The 23,707-nt window shown below is 41.9% G+C and overlaps 1 long non-coding RNA gene across 4 annotated transcripts in view; it reads right to left on the bottom strand.

Annotated features, from left to right (window-relative positions):
- Positions 1-22,516, bottom strand: part of LOC124517085 (uncharacterized) — a 47,007-nt gene extending 24,491 nt beyond the window's left edge. For 2 of the 4 annotated variants that reach the window (XR_006963296.1, XR_006963298.1), the window contains exon 1: positions 22,345-22,514. This is a non-coding gene — a long non-coding RNA (uncharacterized LOC124517085). Of the gene's footprint in view, positions 1-22,344 lie in introns of all 4 variants that reach the window. The other 2 variants (XR_006963295.1, XR_006963297.1) reach the window with 2 other exon arrangements.
- Positions 22,517-23,707: the final 1,191 nt, after the last annotated feature.

The raw sequence follows: 23,707 nt of genomic DNA on the forward strand, positions 1-23,707 counted from the left end.
ACTTAAAATTCTAATTATTAAAATGCTGTGCATCACAAAAATAACCAAATTTTCTTGTCAACTGTTTTATAAGGGACTCCCATTGGATTTTTAACCATGCCCATTTTTGAGTTCTGCCATTTACAGTTACATTCTGATGTTCTTGCAAATGTGTTCCAGCTTCAAGAAGATTCATAAAAAGAACTTTTTACAAATACAAATTTGTGGTATCTTCAAGATCATAAAGCTAAACTGGGTAAGAATTTCTGGAACTAAGGGAAAAGCTGCATTCACACAAAATAGGAATTAATACCATGGGACTAAGTGAACTGAAAAATATTATAGTTATTATGACTTATTGGAAACACTGCTCGTTATCTAATGTTTGCTCTTTCAGATTTAAGGAAAATTTTTCTCTTATGACATCTATTACTTACAGATATTTGATAAAATATTCCTTTGTAAACAAACTGAAACATTTATCTTTTCTCTCTACCTGAACCCTCCAGAATTCATAAGCTCTCAGTGAGTATGCTTTCTTACGTGGCAATTATAATTATTTACATAAGTTCAATAAGAATCTGTTCTCCTTGTAACAGGGCACGATTGGAAACACTGGTTATACAACCAAGGCTTTGACTGGAATGTCATTATTTGAGAGAGACATTCATAGACTCAGATGTGACCAGACAGCTGTAAGGAATGAAGGTTGACTTTATGGAGCCAATAAAGCCCCTTGGAAATGTTAGCCTGACACCTTGCTTACAGAGTTCCCAGCAGCTTTACCAGGTGAGTAAAGTGCAAGTGCAGGAACCTCAGATTTTGGAGACCTTGAGAAAAGCAACTCACCCAAATCTACACGTATTGAAGGCAAATCTGACAGCAAGTATTTGGACTGGTTTCTGGCCTTGAAAGGCTATTAAAAGTTTAATTGAAAATTCCTTATAAAAAGTTACAGCAAACAAAATATAAATATATATTATATATATGTATATATATGTTTACATATAAATATATATGTAAATATATATTTATATTTATATATATATATATATATATATATATAAGCAAACTTACATAATCAGTATTCTTACTGTGCTTATGTAAATAATCAGGCCAAGTTTATTAGGACTGAACTTATTTTTCAAATAGGTTCATCTTTATTTGGCTATCTTTGATGGAAATGAGAGTGGCTTTAGAGAGAAAAAATTATGTTTCAATAACACCTTTGTGGAAGTTAGATTCTAGTTCTAACTCTCTTTTAATGTTTGTTGTTGGCCTAAGCTAGACAACTTGAGGTAACATTCAGAGAAACTGTCACAATAGCTCATGTATAGACAGTCTTAGCACCTGTTACTCTGTGGGGATGATGAAAGGACCCCAAGGGCATATGATTATTTGAACAGCTGGACGAAGGGATGGACTCCCTGACAACTATGTAATTCATCTGTCACCAAAAAGGTCCAGACAAACAGTAGGTCTACTGATTACCAAATTAATCACCTTGGTTGGTTCCTGGATAGGACTAGCTGGGGAAATAATTTACAACAAAGTCACAGCCACTGTGTCCATAGTGGTGGCTGAAACAGGACAGGGTTTTAAACTCATACAAAAATCATTAGACTCTCTGACTTCAAGCATCTTAGATCACAAATTAGCCTTGGATTATGTCCCAGCTGAATAAGGAGGAATAGGTGCTGTTGTAGATACATCTTGTTTCATTAATGTTTCTTGACAGGTGGAACAGAAGGCTGACGTCATCCTCCAGCAGGCAACATAATTTTAACAACCCCACTGCCCAAACCACCTGGGACTCCATTAAAGGGGACCTCCCAAATGTTGACTTGGTTCTTGCCTTTTCTTGGGCCTTTGGTGGCCATGTTATTGCTGTCACTTTGTGGGTCCTGTGTTTTTAACCTCCTGGTTGACTTTGTGTCTTCTAGGCTTCAACAATTCCAAGTCAAGCTAATGGTGGTGGAAGGGTTCCAACCTGCACCAGTAGAGGATGAGCCCAGTCCTTATAAATCATTAGAACAGTCAGCAAGACACCTCCAGGGCAGGGCAGGGACAAGAGGCCCCACTCAGCAGGAAGCAGTTTCTGAAGATGAGACCTTTGGCCCCTTTTCCATAAGAATAAGGAGGTCACAACACTTGGAGTGGGGTTTGAGATGGAGGAGGGACTGGACTTGGGTCCCCTCAACCCTGACTGCTAAATCGGGGGTTCTCTGGTTGCCTCCATAAGGAAGGAAAAAAAAAAAAGAAAAGCTAAAACTCTGTGCCTCTTGAGTAGTACATCTTGTAGGAATGCGGAGGGGAGATGCTTACTGAAAGGAAGATGCTTACTACAAAGACTGGCAAAGACTGAGTCAAAAGAGTCTGTGCCATGATGGACCTCACTGCTGACCTTTCACCAACTTTCTCCCTCATTATGATACTAAAAATCACACCCAGGGTGGAGATTTAACATCCTAAATACACATACGACTCATAAAAATACATGATCTTCAAGTGCACACGTGTCAAGAAATTCCCCACCTTGGGGCACCTGGGTGGCTCAGCCGGTTAAGCGCCCAAGTCTTGATCCTGGCTCGGGTCATGATCTTGCAGTTCGTAAGTTTGAGCCCTGCACTGGGCTCTGTGCTGTTGGTGCACAGCCTGCTCAGGATTCTGTCTCCCCGCCCCTTCCCCCACTTGTGCATGCTCTCTCTTCTCTCTCAAAATAAGTAAACATAAAAAATTTTTTTAAAAAGAAGGAAAAAAAGAAATCCCCACCTCTACATGCTTATATGTCACCCTTTTCCCATCAAAGTTTCTTTAAAACTCTTTCTGACCTCTCCTCAAGCCAGCCTAAAGGCTCTTCCCTTTGTGGTGTCTCCCTTGTGCTAGAGCATAAGCCCCAATAAAGGCTTGCCTGGAACTCCTGTTCAGCCTCTTGTCAAATTCTGTTGTTTAGAGAGCCCAAGAGCCAGGTTGGTAACAGCACTATAAGACCATTTCTTCATAAGGCTATAACTTTCAAGACCAGGAGATGTAGATGACGTTCTTAACACACAGAAACAGACACAGAGAGTTTGATAAAATGAAGCACCAAAGGATTATCTCCCAAACGAAAGACAGGACAAAAATCACAGCAAAAGTGCTAAATGAAACAGAGATAAGCAATATGCCTGATTATCTGATTATTTTGAGAATTCAAAGTAATGGTCATAAAGATACTTACTAAACTTGAGAATAGATTACAGGATCTCACTGAGACCTTCAACAAAGAAGTAGAAAATACTTTTCAAAGAAAAATCAGACATGAAGAACTCAGTAACTGAAATTAAAAATATACTATAGGGAATAAATACTTGACTAGAGAAAGCAGGAGAATAAATCAGTGAGCTGGAAGACAAAGTAATGGAATCCAACCAAATGGAACAGTTAAAAAATAATAATAAATGAAAATAGGGTAAGGGAACTCAGTGACAGCATCAAGTGTAGTAACATTCATATTACAGGGATCCCAGATGGAGAAGAGAGAGAAAAAGGGGCAGAAAATTTATTTGAAGAAATAACAGCTGAAAATTTTCCTAAAGTGGAAAAAGAAACAGGAATCCAGATCCAGAAGGCACAAAGAGCCTACAACAAAATCAACCTGAGGAAGTCTGCAACAAGATGTATAATAATTAAAATGGCAAAAAGTGAGAATTTTAAGAACAGCAAGAGAAAGGAAAACAGTTACATACAAAGGAAACTCCATAAGGCTATCAGCTGATTTTTCAGCAGAAACTCTGCACACCAGAAGGGAGTGCTCATTTGTGCTGAAAGGAAAAAACCTCAAACCAAGAATACTCTATCCAGCAAGACTATCATTCAGAATAAAGAGATAAAGAGTTTCTCAAACAAAACCTAAAGGAATTCATCACCACTAAACAAGTCTTACAAGAAACGTTAGAGGGAATTCTCTGAGTGGAAAGGAAAGGCCTCAATCAGGAGCAAGAAAATTAGTAAAGGAAAAGATTTCACAGGTACAAATATAATAAAAGTAGTACATTAATCATTTATGAAACCGGTATGGAGGTTAAAGCACAAAAACAGTAAAATTAATTATATCTATAAAAATCAGTTGAGGGATCCACAAAATAAAAGGATGTAAAGTACAGTGCCACCATATGCATAAAATGGTGGGGAGAGGGGAGTCAAAATTTAGCACTTTTAGAATGGGTTTGAACTTAAATGACCATCAACCTAATATAGACTGCGTTATGCATAGTATTTTACATATAAACCTAAATTTGAACAGATAAATTACTAGCAGTAAAATTGAATCAATAATCCCCAAATTCTCAACCAGTAAAAGTCCAGGACCAGATAATTTCACAGGTAAGTTCTACCAAACGCTTGAGAGTTAATACCCAATTCTTCTCAAACTATTCCAAAAAAAAAAAAGAAAAAAAAAAAAAAACAGAACAAAACAAAAACCAGAAGAGAAAGGAAAGCTTCCAAATTCAGTCTGAGACCAGCATTGTCCTGATACCAAAATCAGATAAAGACATTATTTAAACAATCAAACTACAAACCAATATATCTGATCAACACAGATGCAAAATTCCTCAACAAGATATTAGCAAACCAAATGCAACCATACATTTAAAAAATCACCACAATCAAGTGAGATTTACTCCTGGGATACAAGGATGGTTCAGCATTTGCAAATCAGTAAATATGACAGATCACTTGAATCAGAGAAAGGATAAAAACCATATGATCATTTCAATAAATGCAGAAAAAGCATTTGACAAAGAACAACATCTATTCATGATAAAAAAAAAAAACCCTCAACAAAGTAGGCTTACAAGGAACATACCTCAACATGATAAAGGCCATATGTGAAAAATCCACAGCTAATGTCATAATAAATGGTGAAAACCTGAGAGTTCTTCCCTTAAGATCGGGAGTAAGACGAAGACGTCCACTCTCACCACTTTTATTCAACGTATTATTGGAAGTCGTAGCCACAGCAATCAGACAAGAAAAAGGAATAAAAGCCATTTAAATTGGTAAGGAGAAAGTAAAACTGTCATTCTTTGCATATGACATGATACTACATATAGAAAGCCCTAAAGACTCCACCAAAAAACTACTAGAACTGATAAATGAATTCAGTAAGGTTGCAGGATACACACACACACACACACACACACACACACACGAATATTACTCAGCCATAAAAAAGAATTGCCATTTGCAATAACATGGATGGAACTAGAGGGTATAATGCTAAGTGAAATAAGTCCGAGAAAGACAAATACCATATGATTTCACTCATGTGGAATTGAAGAAACAAAGTGAAGAACAAAGAGACAAACTAAAAAAATTTAAATATAGAGAACAGGGGAGGTGGGTGAGTTAGATGGGTAAAATATGTGAAGATTAAGAGTTCACTTATAGTGATGAGCACTAAGTACAGAATTGCTGAATCGCTGTATTATACACCTGAAATTAATATAACTGTATGTTAATTATACTTAAATTAAGAAACTAATTTTAAAAACTTCAAAATGGAACAAAGACCTAACTGTAAGACCTGAAACTATAAAGCTCCTAAAAGAAAACATAGGCAGTAAACTCTGGGACACTGTCCTTAGCAACATTTTTCTGGGTATGTCTCCTCAGGCAAGGGAAACGAAAGCCAAAATAAACCATCAGTACTATATCAAACTAAAAAGCTTTTGCACAGTAAAGAAAATCATCAGCAAAACAAAAAGGCAACCTACTGAATGAAAGATATTTGCAAATTATGTATCTAAGAGGTTAATATCAAAAATATATGAAGAATTCACACAACTCAATAACAACAAAAACAAGAATCCAATTTAAAAATAGGCAGAATTGGGGCACCTGGGTGGCTCGTCGGTTGAGTGTCTGACTCTTGATTTCGGCTCAGGTCATGATCCCAGGGTTGGGAGATCGAGCCCTGCACTGGGCTCTGCACTGACAGGACAGAGCCTTGGGATTCTCTCTCTGTCTCTGTCCCCCTTCCCCCACACCTCATTTATGCATGTGTGCACACACACACACAGACTCACACACACTCTCTCTCTCAAAATAAATAAGCATTTTTAAAAAACTAAGTAAAAATAAAAAAGAATGGAGTGCTACTACATGTGCTGCATGGGGGGAAAACCTCCAACACATTATGCTAAATGAAAGATGCCAGGTTCAAGTTTACATATTTATCATTCTATTTATATGAAATACCCAGAATAGTTAAATATATGGAGACAGCTGATATGTGGTTGTTAGGGGTTATGCGTAAAAGGGAATTGTAGTATAAGCCCTGACAGTTTTGTTGTTGTTGTTGTCTGTAATGCAAGTGCCTGACTTGAGCCTTCATTGCCCAGGCATCCACTTCAAGAGGGGATCTCGAAAAAACACATGGCCGGCAACAACTAAATAAAAAGCTAGGCTGTCTACTCCCACTTAGGCTCCTTTGTTTTAGAGATCATGGTTGATTTTGATAACTGACCATTTGGGCCACTTGCCTTTTCTCTTTCCACACTTTGACTTCATGCTCTTCTGTTTTAAGTTTGCCAATAGAGTGAGCCTACGAAACCACAGACTCCACTCCCCACCCCCAATAAAAGCAGAACCCCTTGCAGTGTAGCCCCAGGCATGCTGTGTCATTTCTAGGTCCTGTAGGTAATAAACTTATTTCTTCAGGTTCCTGATGGGCATCTTGTAATGATAATAAGAACAAGGGTGGGTCAAACCATGACATTGGTTATTGACAGGCTGAGACCAGCACACAACAGAAATAGGGATTGAATTTAATGGGTGTATTAGTCAGGGTTCCCCAGGGAAGAAACAGTATCCAAAGGAAGGATGTATGTATGTATGTATGTATGTATGTATGTATGTATGCATGTATGTATGTATGTATATGTATATGGAGGGGAGAAGAGCTAGGGTGGGGAAGAAACTGACTGGCTGATTTTAAGGAACTGCCAAGTTTGAAATGTGCAAGGCAGCAGGCCGACAGGCTGAAATTCCAACAGGGGTGGATGTTGCATTTTTGAGTCTAAATGATGGAAACTGAGGCAGAAATTTTATGGTGCAGTGTGGAGGCCAAATTCCTTCTTCTTTGGGGAACCTCGGCCTTTTCTCTTAAGGCCTTCTACTCATTGGATGAGACCCATCCACATTATGGAGGGTAATCTGCTTTACTCAAAGTCTTTTGATTCAAATGTTAATAATATCTTCATAGCAACACCTGGATTTGTATTTGACCAAACAACTGGCACTATAGCCTACCCAAGTTGACACATAAAATTAACCATCACAATGGGTATTCGGTTTTTTTTTTGGGGGGGGGGTAAAGGGGGAGATAAAAATGTTTGGAATTAGATAGACATGATGGTTCCACAACGTTATGAATGTGTTAATGCCACTGAGTTGTACACTTTAAAATGGTTACATTTATGTTACATGAATTACTGGAAAACTTGATTTTCTCTTTATACAAACAACAACAAAGCAAAACCACCTTAGCCTTCAAGATGATATAATTTCTTTGGGATCAGTACAAAGATCTTCCTTTACTCTTGCATACAAAGAAGAAATAGTATCTCCAATAAATATGAGTAGATAACTCACTGCCCATTCCTAACCTCCTTCTTCCTTGCCTACCTCCACTACAGAGACTGGAAATGTAAATACTCACTTTCCCAAACTCCCCTGTAGCTAAGAATAGCTATGTGACCTACTTCTAGTCAATGAGACAAAAGGAGAGTGTGATGGAAGATTCATTTTACTTGTCTCTCACCTCCCTTCTTCCTACTTTGAATATGATTAAGATGCCCAGAGCTCTGGCAGCCATGTTGTGATCATGAGGCAACGAGCCAACATGTTAAGAGGGCAGAGAAAAATATCAGGTTACTGATATGGCTGAACTACTGACTTCCTACCTCCAGACTACTTCCGTGTGAGAAAAATAAAGCCTTATTTGTGTAAACTGTGTTAGGTTTCCTGTTATTTGTGGCTGGAAGCAATTCCAAATGATACAATCCATGAAAGAACAGCAAACCCAAGGAAAAGAGAGGGAAAATAATTTGAAAACAATTAGACCAAAAAAAAAAAAAAAGAAAAAGAAAAGAAAGAAAGAAAGAAAGAAAGAAAGAGAAAACCTCCAAAACCAAATAAATTAGAGATATAAAATTTTCAAGGAAGGAAACAAATCTATCATTTTTGAAAGGGGTATGGTGGTATTCTTGGAAAATCCAAGAGATTCAACTAAAAAAAAACTATGATAATAATTCAACAAGATAGTAGAAACAAAATACAAAGGTAACTTCCATTTTTACAAACAACTAATAGAAGACGTAATAGGGAAAAGATCATTTTTGCGATTGCTATTAAAAAGACAAAATACTTGGGAATAAACTTTAGAAGTAAGACCTAAAATGAACAATGTCAAAACACCAGTATATTCAGAAGAACTGAGCAAGTGAAAGGCATGTCATGATCTTGGCTAAGACATAACACCATAAAGAGTCAATTCTCTCTAATTTATACATGGCATATCATCCCCATGAAAATGACAAGTTTTCTTTAATAGGCTGATTTTAAGTGTGTATGGAAAAATTAGTGAGAGCCAGAAAACTGCAAAAGACAACGAGGAGAGACTACTCCTATCAGATAACAAATCATAACTTAAAAAGTAATTTAAAGTGTGATTCTGATGCATAATTACACAATCCATGGGACAGAACAGAAAACCCAGAAATGGACTCAAACACACAGAAACTAACCATACATAAAGAATGGTATCAGAGATCAGTAGGGTAAAGACAGGCTTACCTCTCACCTCACATTCCATTTCATTTTTCATTTCCTTTTATTTCTTTTCTTTTCATTTTATTTCATTTCATTTTATTTTCGAGAGAGCCAGAGAACATATGAGCAGGGGAAAGGGGCAGGAGATGAGACAGAGATTGAGGGAAAGAGAGAGAGAGAATCCCAAGCAGGCTGCATGCTCAGCACAGAGCCCGCCGTGGGGCTCAGTCCCACGACCCAGGGATCATGACCAGAGTCGGATCAAAACCAAGAGTCAGATGTCCAACCAACCGAGGCACCTGACAGGTTTTTAAATTAAGGGTGTTGGAACAACAAGAAAACAAACTGGATACCACACATTTTAGTAGAATAAAGTCCATATAAAAGATATAACTGTAAAAATAAAAAAACAACTCATAAGGGTACTACAAGAAAAACACGAGGGGGCACCTAGGTGGCTCAGTCGGTTAAGCAGCCAACTTTAGCTCAGGTCATGATCTTGTGGTTCATGAGTTCTAGCTTGCGTCGTGCTTTGTGCTGACAGCCCAGAGCCTGGAGCCTGCTTCAGATTCTGTGTCCCCCTCTCTCTGCCCCTCCCCCGCTCGTGCTCTTTCTCTCCCAAAAATAAACACTAAAAAAAAAAAATTTTTTTTAAAGAAAAACATGAGAAAATTCAACTAGAGCCTAAGAGTAGAGAAAGCCTTTCTAATTAAAATTAAAAATCCAAGCCTCTAAGGAAAGGCTAATGAGTTCAAATGCATAAGGAGGAAAGCCTTCTTTATAGAAGAAAAAAAAATGGTATAAGCAAAGTCATCGGCAAAGTGGGAAAAATATTTACAACTCATATCACACAAAGGGCTAATCTCTCTAATACATAAAGACTTCCTTGGAACTGAAAGATTCTGACAATCCAACAGAAAAAAAAAAAAATTGGCAAAGTACATGGATAAAAAAAAAAAAATCACAAAAAGAAGAAATACAAATAGCTCTTAAAAAAGACCTGTCAGGGGCACCTGGCTGGCTCAGTTGGTAGAGAATGTGACTCTTGACCTCATGGTCATGAGCTCAAGCCCTATATTGGGCACAGAGCTTACTTAAAAAATAAAAAAATAAACTTACCTGTACTAAAGAAACGCAAATCAAAACGAGTTTGATAGACCATCCACACCTATCGACCTGACAAAAAAGGAAAGGTCTGGTAACACTGTTGAGACCATGGGAAAACAGGCTTTCTAACTTATTATTAGCAGGAATATAAATTGATGAAACTCTAGGGAGGGCAACTTAACAAAATCCATTAAAATTTCAAAGGCACATACACTCTGATTTAGCAATCACACTTCTCAAATTTATCCTGCAGTTCTATTTGCCCACAGAGGGGAAAAACAAACAAACAAACAAACAAACAAACAAAAAACCATGTATAATTATTGTACTGCAGCACTATTTATAATAGCAAAACATTGGAGATGAGCAAGAAATCCATCATAAGGGACCAAAAGAATTTAACAAATACATCCCGACAACAGAACACGATAAAACTAAAATGGAGACTGAGGGAGAAGATCACCATGATTCACTAGGAAGTGAGAAGAGCCAAATGCAGAACTGTGTGCACAGTAGCCTTTTCTGTAAAAAAAAAAAACAAAAAAAACAAAAAAAAACCACAAAAACAAAACAAAAACAAAAAAACAAAACAATGGAGGGAAAGAGGATGAATTGATCTGTAGAATTAATGCAATCCCAATCAAAATCCCACAAGATTTTTTGATGAAAATTGCCAAGCTGATTCAATTTCAATTCAGTTGACAAGCTAAAATTCAAATGGAAATGCAAAGAACCTAAAATAACCAAAATAAGAAAGAAAAATAAAGTTGGAAGGCTAATGCTACTTGATCTCAAGAATTACTATAAAGCTATTATAATCAAAACAGCCTAAAGGCTGGTATCAGCCTAAAGGCAGCAAACAGATCAATGGAACAAAATTAAAAGTCCAGAAATAAACCCACACACATATATGGACGATCAATTTTTTACAAAGGTACAAAGACAAAGGAGAAAGAACAGACTTGTCAAAAGGTGATGCTGGAACATTTGGATATTCATATGCAAAAAAAAAAAAAAAACCCTAAACAAATAAAACCTCCCACAAAACTTAGATCCATACAGGCAAAAGATTTGAACAGGCACTTCAACAAAGAAGATACACAGGAGTGATGTCACCAAGATGCCAACATAGTCTGTTCCTGACTCTACTCCTCCTCACCAGGAGTTCGACAACTAATCATAAACAAGACACCACTGAGAGAATCCTAGAACATAGGCTGAAGCACCCCTTGCATCATAGAAACCAAAAAAGACCTCAATAGAAGGGTAAAAGGAACAGTTATACATTGACCTCATTGCCTCTCCCCAAGGCTGACACAGCAATGTGCTGAGAGGTCTCCCCGAGCCTATAGTTCCTCCAGTGGAAAGAGAGAGCCCAGGGTGGACATCCAGCTTCCCCAGCATTGTGGGTTGTCTCTTGGGAGCCTCTAGTTGGACTAACCCCCAGGGACTGTGGAGGAATCTAGAGGGCTCAACTACTGGAGACCTGATTGCAATAGAAAATGGGGAACGACACCAACAACCAGCATTCAAATCTTGCTAAACCAAATTCCTACCTGCAGCACCCACGGAGCAGTTCCAACCAGCAGTTTTGCCTGTGCAGAGCCAAGCCAATAGCACAGTCTGATGAGGGAACTCAGCAGGATACAGGTTTGCCTGATGGTAGCGTCCTCAAACAAAGAGCTTTGTAAGCCCTGTGAATGGGCCTGCCCCACACAGGCAGAGGTGAGTCACAGCCTGGCACATGGCTGACTGTAACTCCCAGTCCTTCCAGATCAGAAAGCCTGATCTGGTTCACCTATGAGGCTGCTTGAAACTAGCCTGGGCAGAAGTCATAGACCTGCCCATTGCTGAATACAGCCTTCAGCCCACTCAATCAGAGAACCTAACCACTGCACACAGGAACTCGCACAGTTCATCCAACAGCCCTGCTTACAGCAGCTCTTGAACAGAGAGCGCAGCCTGTGGCTTCCCCCTTCTGCAGAGCAAAACCAGCGGCCCCATCTGGCCAGGGAATTCAGTGCACAGTCTTGCCTGATTCAGGTTCACAAACAATGAGCTGCACAGCTCCTGGGGCCCATCCTGCTGCCCCACCAGGGAAGAATATTCACAGTGCCATCTATTGCTGAGTATAGTATTCAGTCCTGACCGTCTAGTAAGCCTGACCAGAGAACCCAGGCAAATGCAGAGCCTATCCTACAGCCTCACTTGGGCAGGGAACCAAGCCAGCAGTCCTAAGTGTTCTCAGGCAGCAGTATCTGCACCCCCCTAGCCTCAAACCTGGGCAGTGGCCTCCACAGCAGGTCTCCTCTGCCCAAGGATGTTATCAGCAGACATGTCCAATAACCCACACTGAGCTGACTGGTCTCTGCCAAAGTGAATCTAAAAGTCTAAAAGAGGAAACTGCTCACTCAAATGCACAGATACCAATATAAGGAATCAAGGATGATAAAATATCAGGTAAACATGACACCACCAAAGGAAACTAATAAAGCTCTGATGACTGATCCTAAAGAAATGGAAATCTATAAGCTGTCAAATAATTCAGGATAGTCCTCTTAAAGTTCAGTGAGCTAAAAGAACATACAGAAAGAACATACATATAACTAAACATAATTAGGAAAACAATGCATGAAGTTCAATAAAGAGAAACACACACACACATAAATCCTAGAGCTGAAAAATGCAATGACTGACAAATTCAACAGAGAGCTTCAAAAGTAGACTCAACCTAATGAAATGGAAAACAATCACTGATTTAGAAAATATGACATCTAGGGGCACCTGGGTGGCTCAGTCGGTTGAGCGTTCGACTTCAGCTCAGGTTATGATCTCACAGTTCATGGGTTCAAGTCCCACGTCAGGCTCTGTGCTGACAGCGTGAAGCCTGGAGCCCGCTTTGGATTCTGTGTCTCCCTCTCTCTCTTCCCCTCCCCTGCTCATGCTCTGTCTCTCTCTCTGTCTCTCTCAAAAATAAATAAACATTAAAAAAAAAAAAAAGAAAATATGACATCTGAAATCAGAGGAGCTAAAGGAAAAAAGAATGAAAAAAAGTGAAGAAAGCCTACGGTACTTATAGAATATAATTAAAAGAAACAATATCTGCATTACTGAAATGCCAGAAGAGAAAAAGAAAGGGACAGAAAACATATTTAAAGCAATAATAGCTAAAAACTTTCCAAACTTCAGGAGAGAAATGGACATCCAGATCCATGAGATCCAAAGAATCCCAAATAAACTGAACATGAATAGGGCTACCTCAAGACACATTATAACTGTCAAAAGTCAAAGACAGGAAAAGAATTCTGAAGGCACCAGGAAAACATGGAAGTTTCATATAAGAAAACCTCCATAAGACTATTGGTGGATTTATCAACAGAAACTTTTCAGGCTAGGAAAGAATGGTTTGATATATTAAAAAATGTTGAAAGAAAAAAAAATCTGTAAACCAAGAATTTTATACCCAGCAAAGCTTTCCTTCAGAAATGAAGGAAAGATAATGATTCTCCTTAACAAAAGCTGAGGAAGTTCATCCACCACTGTACCTGTGTTACAAGAAATATTAAAGGGAGTTCTTTGAGTAGAAGTAAAAGGGCACTAATAAAAATTAGTAACATAAAACTCATGGTATTGGTAAATATATATAGTCAAAGTTAGATTCTGTAATATGGTAACGTGGTGTGTAATTCACTTACAACTCTAGATTAAAAGTTAAAAAACAGGGGTGCCTGGGTGGCTCAGTCGGTTGAGCATCCGACTTCAGCTCAGGTCATGATCGCTCAGGTCATGATCTCGCAGTTCGTGAGTTCAAGCCGTGCATTGGGCTCTGTGCTGACAGCTCAAAGCCTGGATCCTGCTTCAGATTCTGTGTCCCCCTCTCTGTCTGCCCCACCCCTGCTTGTGCCCTGTCTCTCTCCGTCTTTCAAAAATTAATAAACATAAAAAAATGTTAGTTAAAAACAAACATAGTTAATATCCTTAACTACAATAATCTGTTATTGACTACACAATATCAAAAAATGTGTGAACCTTAGCATCCTAACTTTAATTGTGAGGGGGAGAAGTAAAAGTTTAAAGTTTAGGAATGCTGTTGAAGTCCTTTTCAACTTAAAAAAAAGGGTGTTATAGGGGCGCCTGGGTGGCTTGGTCGGTTAAGCGTCCGACTTCGGCTCAGGTCATGATCTCACGGTCTGTGAGTTCGAGCCTCGCGTTGGGCTCTGTGCTGACAGCTCAGAGCCTGGAGCCTGTTTCAGATTCTGTGTCTCCCTCTCTCTGTGCCCCTCCCCTGTTCATGCTTTGTCTCGCTCTGTCTCTCTCTGTCTCAAAAATAAATAAATGTTAAAAAAAAATTTTAAAAAAAAAGGGTGTTATAGTTTTAAGATAATTTATTTGAGCCTCAAGGTAACCTCAAGGAAAGAACCTGTAGTAATTACACAAAAGAACACGATAAAGAAGTCAAAGCCTACTGATACCAAAAGACATCAAACACAAAAAGACAGAGGATAAGAAACAAAGAACAATGGATCTATAAAACAGTCAGAAAACAATGAACAAAATGGCAATAGTCTTTACGTGTCAATAATTACCTAATGTAAATGGATTAAATTGTCCAAATAAAAGACATAGATGGCTGAATCGATTTAAAAAACAAAAACAGAAAACAAGACCCAATAATATGTTGCCTACAAGAGACTCACCTTAACCTTAAAGATATGCACAGACTGGAAGTGCAGGGATAAAAAACAGTATTTCAAGAAAATACTAACCAAAACAAAACAACACCCCAAAAAAGGAGTAGCTATGTGTGTATCGGGCAAAATAAACTCCAAACTAAAAACAGTAAAAGGAGGGGCGCCTGGGTGACTCAGTCGGTTGAGCATCTGACTCAAAATATTAAAAGTAGAACTACCATATGATCCAGCAATCCCATTTCTGAGTACGTATCTGAAGAAAACAAAATGCACTATGTTGAAGAGATATCCGCGCTGGCATGTTCACAACAGCATTATTCACGATAGCCAAGACGGAGAGAGAATCTAAGTGTCCATTGATGGATGGATAAACAAGTTGTGGTGTATTGTGTGTGTTTACATACATGTATAAATACATATACACAATGGAATATTATTCATCCATAAAAAATGTGGAAAATGTAAACATTTTCTTTGCCCTCAGAAGAGTCTGAGTAACATCTTAAGGACACGTCAAATAAGTAAAAGCTCTAACAGAATTTAAAAGAATGTTTCAGATTAAAAGACAGGTATATAGAGCATATATAATAATTTGAAGATAAATAAATACGGCTTGTATATCTGAAACCTATATATATCAAAGACCAGTGTAGATTTGCCTCTATGCTGTCCAATCATCAGCTAAGATGATCTCAGTAAACAAGATGCTTAGGAAGAAATAACTCTCATGGTTATCCAATCATTAGAAATTTGGCCCCAAAACTTGAATAAAATTAGAATACAGCTGTTTACAATAAATATGAGAGGAAGAGGATCTAACACGGAGAGAAATCCAAACCTCTGACCATGCTTTCTGGTTAAAAACCCACGGCACGCCTGCCAAATACAGGATATCAGTCACTCACTCCAGGTAACTTGTTTATCATCTCCAGCTGGGAGTGGTCAATGCTCCTTTGGCCTCTGATGCTATTAAACAACAGCAGCCATTCTGGAAGTGCTGTCATAGCCCTGGAATGCCTCCTCGTTTCTTTTTCACCATAGGATGAAAGATACTGGATCTGACTTGTTAAGCCAACCTGGGAGGGTTCTTAAGCAATTCTCATCAGCAATCAATTCTCCCAGGTGCTGAGAATCGACCGGTAAAACCAGAGGCCTGATACCAAAGGCCCTTGGGCTTAATAAACAATAGAAATTGACCAGAAGCCAGTCCCAATCGGAAGTTCCAAGCAAGGTTTTACTGGGGCTGATGCTCCTGCACAAGGGATACAGCACAGAGGAAAGAGCTCTCGGGCTAGCTCCCTGAAGACAGGTCCAGGAGAGCTTTTAAAGAGACTTCGGTGGGAAAAGGGGGACACCTGCACACAGAGAGGTGGGGAATTTTCAGCTCTGGTTTCCTTAAAGGTCCTGCTTCTTTCTGCGTTACATGTCTAATCAGCATGTTGAATCTCTACCCTTGGGCAGGATTTTTATTATAATAAGGGAGAAAGTCAGCACTGGGGTCCATCGTGGCACTGACTGGTTTGGCTCAGTCTTTGCAGTAAGCATCTGCCCTCGGCCATTCCTGCAAGATGTACTACTCAAGAGGCACAGAGTTTTAGTTTTTTGTTTTTTTTCCTCCTCCTGGAGGCAGCCAAGGAACCCTGGATTTAGCAGTCAGGGTTGAGGGGACTTCCTCCATCTTAATCCCCACTCCAAGTACTGTGACTGTCCTTATTCCTATGGAGAAGGGACCAGAGGTCTCATCTTCAGAAACTGCTTCCTGCTGAGTGGGGGCTCTTGTCCCTATCCTGCCCTGGAAGTGTCTAGCTGACTGTTCTAATGATTTATAAGGACTGGGATCCCCCTCTACTGGTGCAGGTTGGAACCCTTCCACCACCATTAGCTTGACTTGGAATTGTTGAAGCCTGGAAGACACAAAGTCTACCAGGAGGTTAAAAACACAGGACCCACAAAGTGACAGCAATAACATGGCCACCAAAGGCCCAAGAAAAGGCAAGAACCAAGTCAACATTTGGGAGGTCCCCTTTAATGGAGTCCCAGGTGGTTTGGGTAGTGGGGTTGTTAAATTATGTAGCTAAGTTGCCTGCTGGAGGATGACGTCAGCCTTCTGTTCCACCTGTCAAGAAACATTAATGAAGCAACAAGATGTATCTACAACAGCACCTATTCCTCCTTGTTCAGCTGGGACATAATCCAAGGCTAAGTGGAGATCTGAGACCATAGAAACCAGAGAATCCAAGGACTTTTTTTTTTTTCTTTAGAATCTAGAGATTTTTGTATGAGTTTAAAACCCTGTCCTGTTTCAGCCACTACCAGGGACACAGCATATGACAGAGCTGTTTTAAATGATCTCCCCAGCTACTTCCATCAAGGAACCGGGCAAGGGAACTATTCTGGCAATCAGCAGACGTACTGCTCATCTGGTTCTTCATGGTGATAGCTGAGTGCTCCAGGGGTCATGGGAGAATACTTGAATATCCTCGGGGCGAGGGAGGGGTGCAATATACCCCGCAGTCCAATCACTGCTAGTATGGTTGGTATCGAGGTATTGAACTGCTATCCCCTTCCCATCCACCACTCCCAGGAACATGATTCCTTTAGCTAACCATCAGAGTCCTGGGTAGGGGTGGTTCTAAGGGACCCAAGGATGGGTGGTTAGGGGGAAGCCACAAAGAGTACCTGTCACTGTCTCTGTGGTTTTCAGCGTTGGCAGTCCAGGACTCCTGTGACCCTGTGTAACAACCTGAGTAACACCACTACCGGGGCCGTATCTTCTGGATCTCATGCTGTGTCCGAAGCGCAGACGGTTGACTGTACATAAAGTGGAACAGGGCTCAGGGGTAGGGCTAACTACCTTTTGGTGGACAGGTGCATTTAACGGTACTGGGCATGTAGGTTTCTCTAGCAGCCTGGCTGCAGGTGGGGGTCCTGCAAAGAGCACAAGAGGGGACAAAGAGCACATATGGGGGAAACCTGGGATCTACACTGGTATACCAGGTCACGGCTGGTGGACTCAACATTTTGCTGTCAGGTTAACGGGTGATGGGTGGACATGGAAGACTGGGTTTGAATGATTTTGCTGGCTCTGTAAATGGGTGTTTTGGACCTGGAACCATTCTGTGGGGGTATCCCCACCAGACTCTGCCTGTTATTACAGACCTCAAAGGCCTCCTCCACCAAGTTTGACAGGGGAGTCCAAGAACCAGCCCCCGACTTCTGTAGTTTTCTCCTAACACCTGGAGCAGACAGGATAATAAAACCCATGGCAAGCAATGCCCTTCCTTCTGTGCACTCCAGGTGCACAGATCTGTGTCAGCATGCTTTCTGAATGTCTGTTACCCAGCTCAGAGAGACTGCCAGGTTTTCATCCTTCCCTTGAATGATCTCTAACCTTATCATAATTTACCAGTGTTATTATATACGTTTTCATCCCTCCGGACAAACAAGTGATAGAACGCCTCATTCTCGTTTGGCCAATATTGTCCAGAGTCTCAGCAGGGGACCTGTTCTGGGACCACTTCACCACATACCCTGCAGACTTAGTGGTGAGGATAAGCAGTTACTAGACTGCCTGCACTCTCTAGCCTTTCTCATAATGTGATCTCTTTCATCAGGGATGCAACAGTGTGCATGATGTGAATGACACTGACGTCCTGCCAGGTCAGTGAGAACATCAGCCCCAGTCTGACAAACTCATCCCTAAACTTATCAGCATTTTCTGAAAATCTATCAAACCTTTCTTTGCATGCCCCTAGAACTCTTACAGAGAAAGGGACATGTACTCTGGTAATTGCCCCGTTCCCAACAACCACCTCCCGAAGGGGATAAAGCTCCTGGGCCTGGTGGTGAGGTTAAGGAAGGAACTAGCCTGGAGCCTTACAAGGGATAGTGCTGGGGGCTCCAGTTTTGGGGGTTCTGGTTCTTTAGGAGCCTGACTAGGGAAGATGGGGCTTAGGGGCTGTTGCAGCAGGAGGCTGAGAGAAGCCAGCTGGGACCTGTAAAGGAGGTTCTGAATGGAGACAGTTTGGCAGTGGCTGGAAGGTAAGATCATGAGCAAATCTGGCTCTCAATCCTTTGGAGGTGAGGTAAAAATGGAGGCCAACACATACATCCTGCAAGTCCTGCCAGCCTGGGTCTTGGCACAGTTTCATACAGGTCTGTACATAAAGGATCTCTCCCCACTTTTGAGAACATTTACAAAACAGATCCAATTGTAAAACAGAATTTATTTTTTTTACAGTTTATTTATTTTTGAGAGAGAGAGAGAGAGAGACAGGGCGTGAGCAGGGGAGGGGCAGAGAGAGAATCCCCAAAAGGCTCTGCGCTGGCAGCAGAGATCTATGACTTGGGGCTCGATCCCACCAACTGTGAGATCCTGACCTGAGCTGAAATCAAGAGTTGGACGCCTAACCGACTGAGCCACCCAGGCACCTGGTAGCCATTTCTTTTGATCACCCAAAGTATACTGGGGCCAGGCCGAGTTACAAAGAAAACTAATTTCTTTTTCTTCAAGGCATCTAATTAGAACTGGTTGCAATCATTAAGAATGCAACCCAAGGGAAAGTCTTTTGGAATCTGCCGAGCATTTCCCATATTTACAAATAAATCTGGTGTCCTGCTTTCCTTAGTCCGTCAGAGAGAGCCAGGTTCAACCCAAGTCTGCAAAGTGCGTGCACAGTGCGAGGCAGGCCTCTCCCGCCTCTGCTGGCTAATTACTGGCAAGAACACGCTCTCACAGGCTGAGAGGAGCTAAGCCGAAGCTGTCTGGTAGTCACCCTACAGAGTAGAAGGAGGGGAAAGAGCAGCGAAAAGAAGAGGAAGGTTAAAGGAGGAGGGAAGGGAACTGGGAAGGAAGGGAAAAGGGAACTGCATTGCCTGAATGAAAGTAGGCAAACCCCCGACGCTGGAGACAGACTTACTCAGCGCAGTGACACTGAAGCAGCCATGAAGGGATTGTGTCCAGCTGCTCTAATGGGTCCCAGACCCTCTCCCAGAGTGGGAGAAAGATCCCCTGGGATTCCCTCATGGTCCCCAAAGAAGTATGATACTGAATCAGGCTCTTGTGCTCTCTATGCAATAGAAGTTGACAAGAGGCCAAATGGGAGTCCCTGCTCTGTCCCAAGTGGGACTCATCTTTTTTTTTAAATTTTTTTTTTCAACGTTTATTTATTTTTGGGACAGAGAGAGACAGAGCATGAATGGGGGAGGGGCAGAGAGAGAGGGAGACACAGAACCGGAAACAGGCTCCAGGCTCTGAGCCATCAGCCCAGAGCCCGACGCGGAGCTCGAACTCACGGACCGCGAGATCGTGACCTGGCTGAAGTCGGACGCTTAACCGACTGCGCCACCCAGGCACCCCCCAAGTGGGACTCATCTTGCGGTTTCATCACAAAATGGTTCTGCTGAGCCAACTGTATAATAAATAAGCCAGTCTACGGAAATTCTATAAGAGGCTTCCAGTTACCATCAGCCTTGAGACTCCTACCTACCTTCAGTTTCCTTATTTAAATTTCTGTGACCAACACAGAAATTTAATGCTTACTCGAGAGTTCAATAAAGTAGTATTTCTAAAGGGAGAGTTTTGGTTCAAGTTTCTGGAAAGCTTGCACCAAGATGTCATCACGGCAAACATCTTCAGTAAATGTGAACCCAGAAGAGCCCTTTTTTTTTTTTTTGAAGTTTATTCATTTATTTTGACAAAGCACACAGTGCACACGAGTGAGGGAGCAGGGGAGGGGATAAGAGAATCCCAAGCAGGCTCCGCACCATCAGCACAGAGACCAACTCAGGAGGGGATTGAGACCTGAGCTGAAATCTAGAGTCGAACACTCGACCAACTGAGACACCCAGGAGCCCCGTCCCCCAGAAGAGCTTTTTTAAAATTGACTGGAGGGGCGCCTGGGTGGCGCAGTCGGTTGAGCGTCCGACTTCAGCCAGGTCACGATCTCGCGGTCCGTGAGTTCGAGCCCCGCGTCAGGCTCTGGACTGATGGCTCGGAGCCTGGAGCCTGTTTCCGATTCTGTGTCTCCCTCTCTCTCTGCCCCTCCCCCGTTCATGCTCTGTCTCTCTCTGTCCCAAAAATAAATAAAAAACGTTGAAAAAAAATTAAAAAAAAAAAAAAAATTGACTGGAGCCTGCTTCAGATTCTGTGTCTCCTTCCCTCTGTGCCCCTCCCCTGCTCACGCTTTGTCTCACTCTGTTTCTCAAAAATAAATAAAATGTAAAAAAAAATAAAATAAAATAAAATTGACTGGATTTGTTAAGACTTGGATATTTCTAAAGATTTTGTGGCTTGGGGTGAAGATACTTTCATGACCTGTTCCCATAGTAAAAAATAAAAAGCCTGACAAACTAAGAAATCATCAGCTGGGCCGGAGACCCCTGGAGACTCACTAGGGCCTCAGCTCCTGCCAAACGGACAAAGTGATTGCTCTTCAAACCTAGAGGTTAGTTCTCACAGCTTTCAAAGAACGCCATTCTGCTTTGAAAGCTTCCCAGCTCCTTCTCCATTTCACTCTGTCTTCACCTTTCTTAAAGGCTCTTCCAAATCCCACATCATGCTCAAGACAACTCAGTGAAAAAAAGGCTAAACTGATGTTAATTATGCTTTTAGGAAGAAATGGTAGGCTAGAGCACAGCCTGGTGAGTCTATAGGGGCACTGGGGTGGATCCTGAGAGCAAAGGGAAATCACGGAAGGTTGACAAGTGGAGAAAAAATGTTTTTTTGTTTTAAGTGTTCTCCAGGGCTTGAATGGAGAGCTGTGAGGCTTCAGGAGACAGGCAGAGGGGTTGGCAGGAGAGAGGATACTACTTGGATTGTACTAGAAGGAAAGCATAGGTGTTGGAGAGGAAAGTTTGAGGGCTGTTAGGGAGGACTATCGGGCAGCTACTACTTAATCGCTTGAAGCAAAAAAACAGGTCATTTGCTGAGAGCTGGGGCAGTGAGAAGGGTCTGTAGATTCGGAGACACGCTGGGATACTGAATTCCTGAGACGTTCAGCAAGGGAAGAGCTGAGTGGGCGAGGGTGCAAATGGGGCAGGTCCTTCAGCAGTCTGGTTGAAGGCTTGAAGATGTGATTCGTGCAGAATCGTGAAACAAGAAATTAATGTTTTTTTAATACCATTTCTATTCTAACTCAGGAGGCTTACTGTATGCCAAGCACATACGAGGCATATTTGTATACTTGATCTCCAATAAACTCACAACAGCCTTTCCAGAAGATTATCATTTTACAATGGAAAAATCTGCGCCTCACACTGGTGACGGAACCTGGACGGCGTCAGGGAGGCAGAAGATAGAGAGTCCTGAATCCTATGTATGTAGCTGGCTTCGGCGCCCCAACTGCAGAGTTATCATTATTCACCATCCTTACAGGGTAAGCATCCAGCACGGTTTTAAAATGATTTCGCTCTTTTTTAAAAAAAAACTTGTTTTAGAAGGAGATTATAGATTAGGTGCTTATGAACGAGTTCACAAACATCAAGGAGCCTGGAAAGCGCGGAAATTAACGAACAAACCTAAGTGCTTAAACTTCACAACGAGAAGGTAAATTACAATCCTGAAGCTAACAGTTTCATCGTCATGGTAACTCCTACGTTTTGTTTGCAGTTTCAGGCAGGTTTTAAGGAGGACGGGGATTTTTGGACTGCTTGCCGTCTCGCTAATTAATTGGGACACTGGGCCTCCCCTCCCTCCACCCGTCCCCGTTCCCGACCTGGGGATGGGTAAAGGAGCCTTAGAGGTGCTTACAGGGTAGTTCGCATCTTCTCTCTCCGGAGACTGTCTCGAGGAGCACATCGCTAGGTGCAGGAGCGAACTCTATAGACGTCTGCGGGATTGCTCCGAGACAGCGCGGGAAAGGCAGGGCTTCCGCGACGAGCGCGAGCCCGGAAGCTTCCACGCACACCTGGAGGTGCTGCGCGGAGCCGAAAGGCAGGACCAGGTGAGGTAAAAGCGGAAGTGGCCGGAGACAACATGGCAGCGCTGGCATCGCGCGCCCTGAGTTCAAGCAGGCGGTCCGCTACGGTGGCCCGTGAGAGCCATTACATAATTAGGTCAACGGCTCTCATCCCGCGCCTGGTGGAGGGAAGTGTAAATCAGCCCTGACTGGGATGACCCTGAGCCCTGAGTGGCCGCAAAGGCGGGCCCTCGAGCACCATGAGAAGGGGGCGCCCCCAGCTGGCCTGAGTCGCATAAGGAGACAGAGGAACAGTGCATTTCATTTATTTCATTTCATTCATTCAGTTTTGTTCTTGGAAGTGACCCTTTCAACGATACTGTAGGGAAAGTTTCGGAGGGAGATCGGACTAAGAGACTGGTCGGCCAAACCCTTAGTGCATGAAGGGCAGTCCAAATGACAATTTCTTAGAGCCACCTGTCAGGAGTTAGATGCAGCCAGCCTGCAGCGAGGGAGCTGGGGGAATACCCCAACCTCACTCTCCTCGCTCTGTTCTCCTGCCCGTGCTCCTGGCTAGCTGTATCTCACCAGAAGGCAGAGAGCCTGTTGATGTGTTCCCCATTAGTCAGCCTCTGGGACCCAGAGCAAAGTGAAGAGGAGAAATTCATCTGGCTGGGCTGTGACGGGCAGCCCCTAGGACGGTTCCCATTGAGCTTCGCCTCCTGGTATTCACCCCCTCGTGTAATCCTCTCCCGTGCTGTACTACGTTGGTTTGTGTGACCAGTAGAAGTAGAAATGATGAAACGGGATGAAATGTTACCTCACTAATCAGATCACAAAAGGCACTTTAGCTTGGGATTTGGTCACTGTGGGAGGCAGCTTTCCAAGATGGCCCCCTTGATCCTCACCTCCTAATAGTCATGCCTGGTGTAAAACCCTGTGTTTGAGCGTAGGCTGGACCAAGTGACTGGATTCTAACAAGCAGAATATGGTGAACGTTAAGGATGTCACTTCTGGGAGTAGGCTGCAAAAGACTGTGCCTTTCATCTTGTTTGCTTGCTGTGATGTTTGCCCGTTGGAGGGCCCATATGGCAAAGAAATGAGGCCAACTGGCCGCGAGGAACTGAACCCCGCCAACACTCACCTGAGTGTGGAAGAAAATTCACCCCAGGTGAGACTTAAGCATCTTAAATTATGATGACTGCAGCCCCAGCT

Source organism: Lynx rufus, unplaced genomic scaffold, assembly GCF_022079265.1.
Source record: "Lynx rufus isolate CCGP_SWC_20201006 ecotype Redwood Valley unplaced genomic scaffold, mLynRuf1.p SCAF_20, whole genome shotgun sequence".
Lineage (NCBI taxonomy): Eukaryota > Metazoa > Chordata > Mammalia > Carnivora > Felidae > Lynx > Lynx rufus.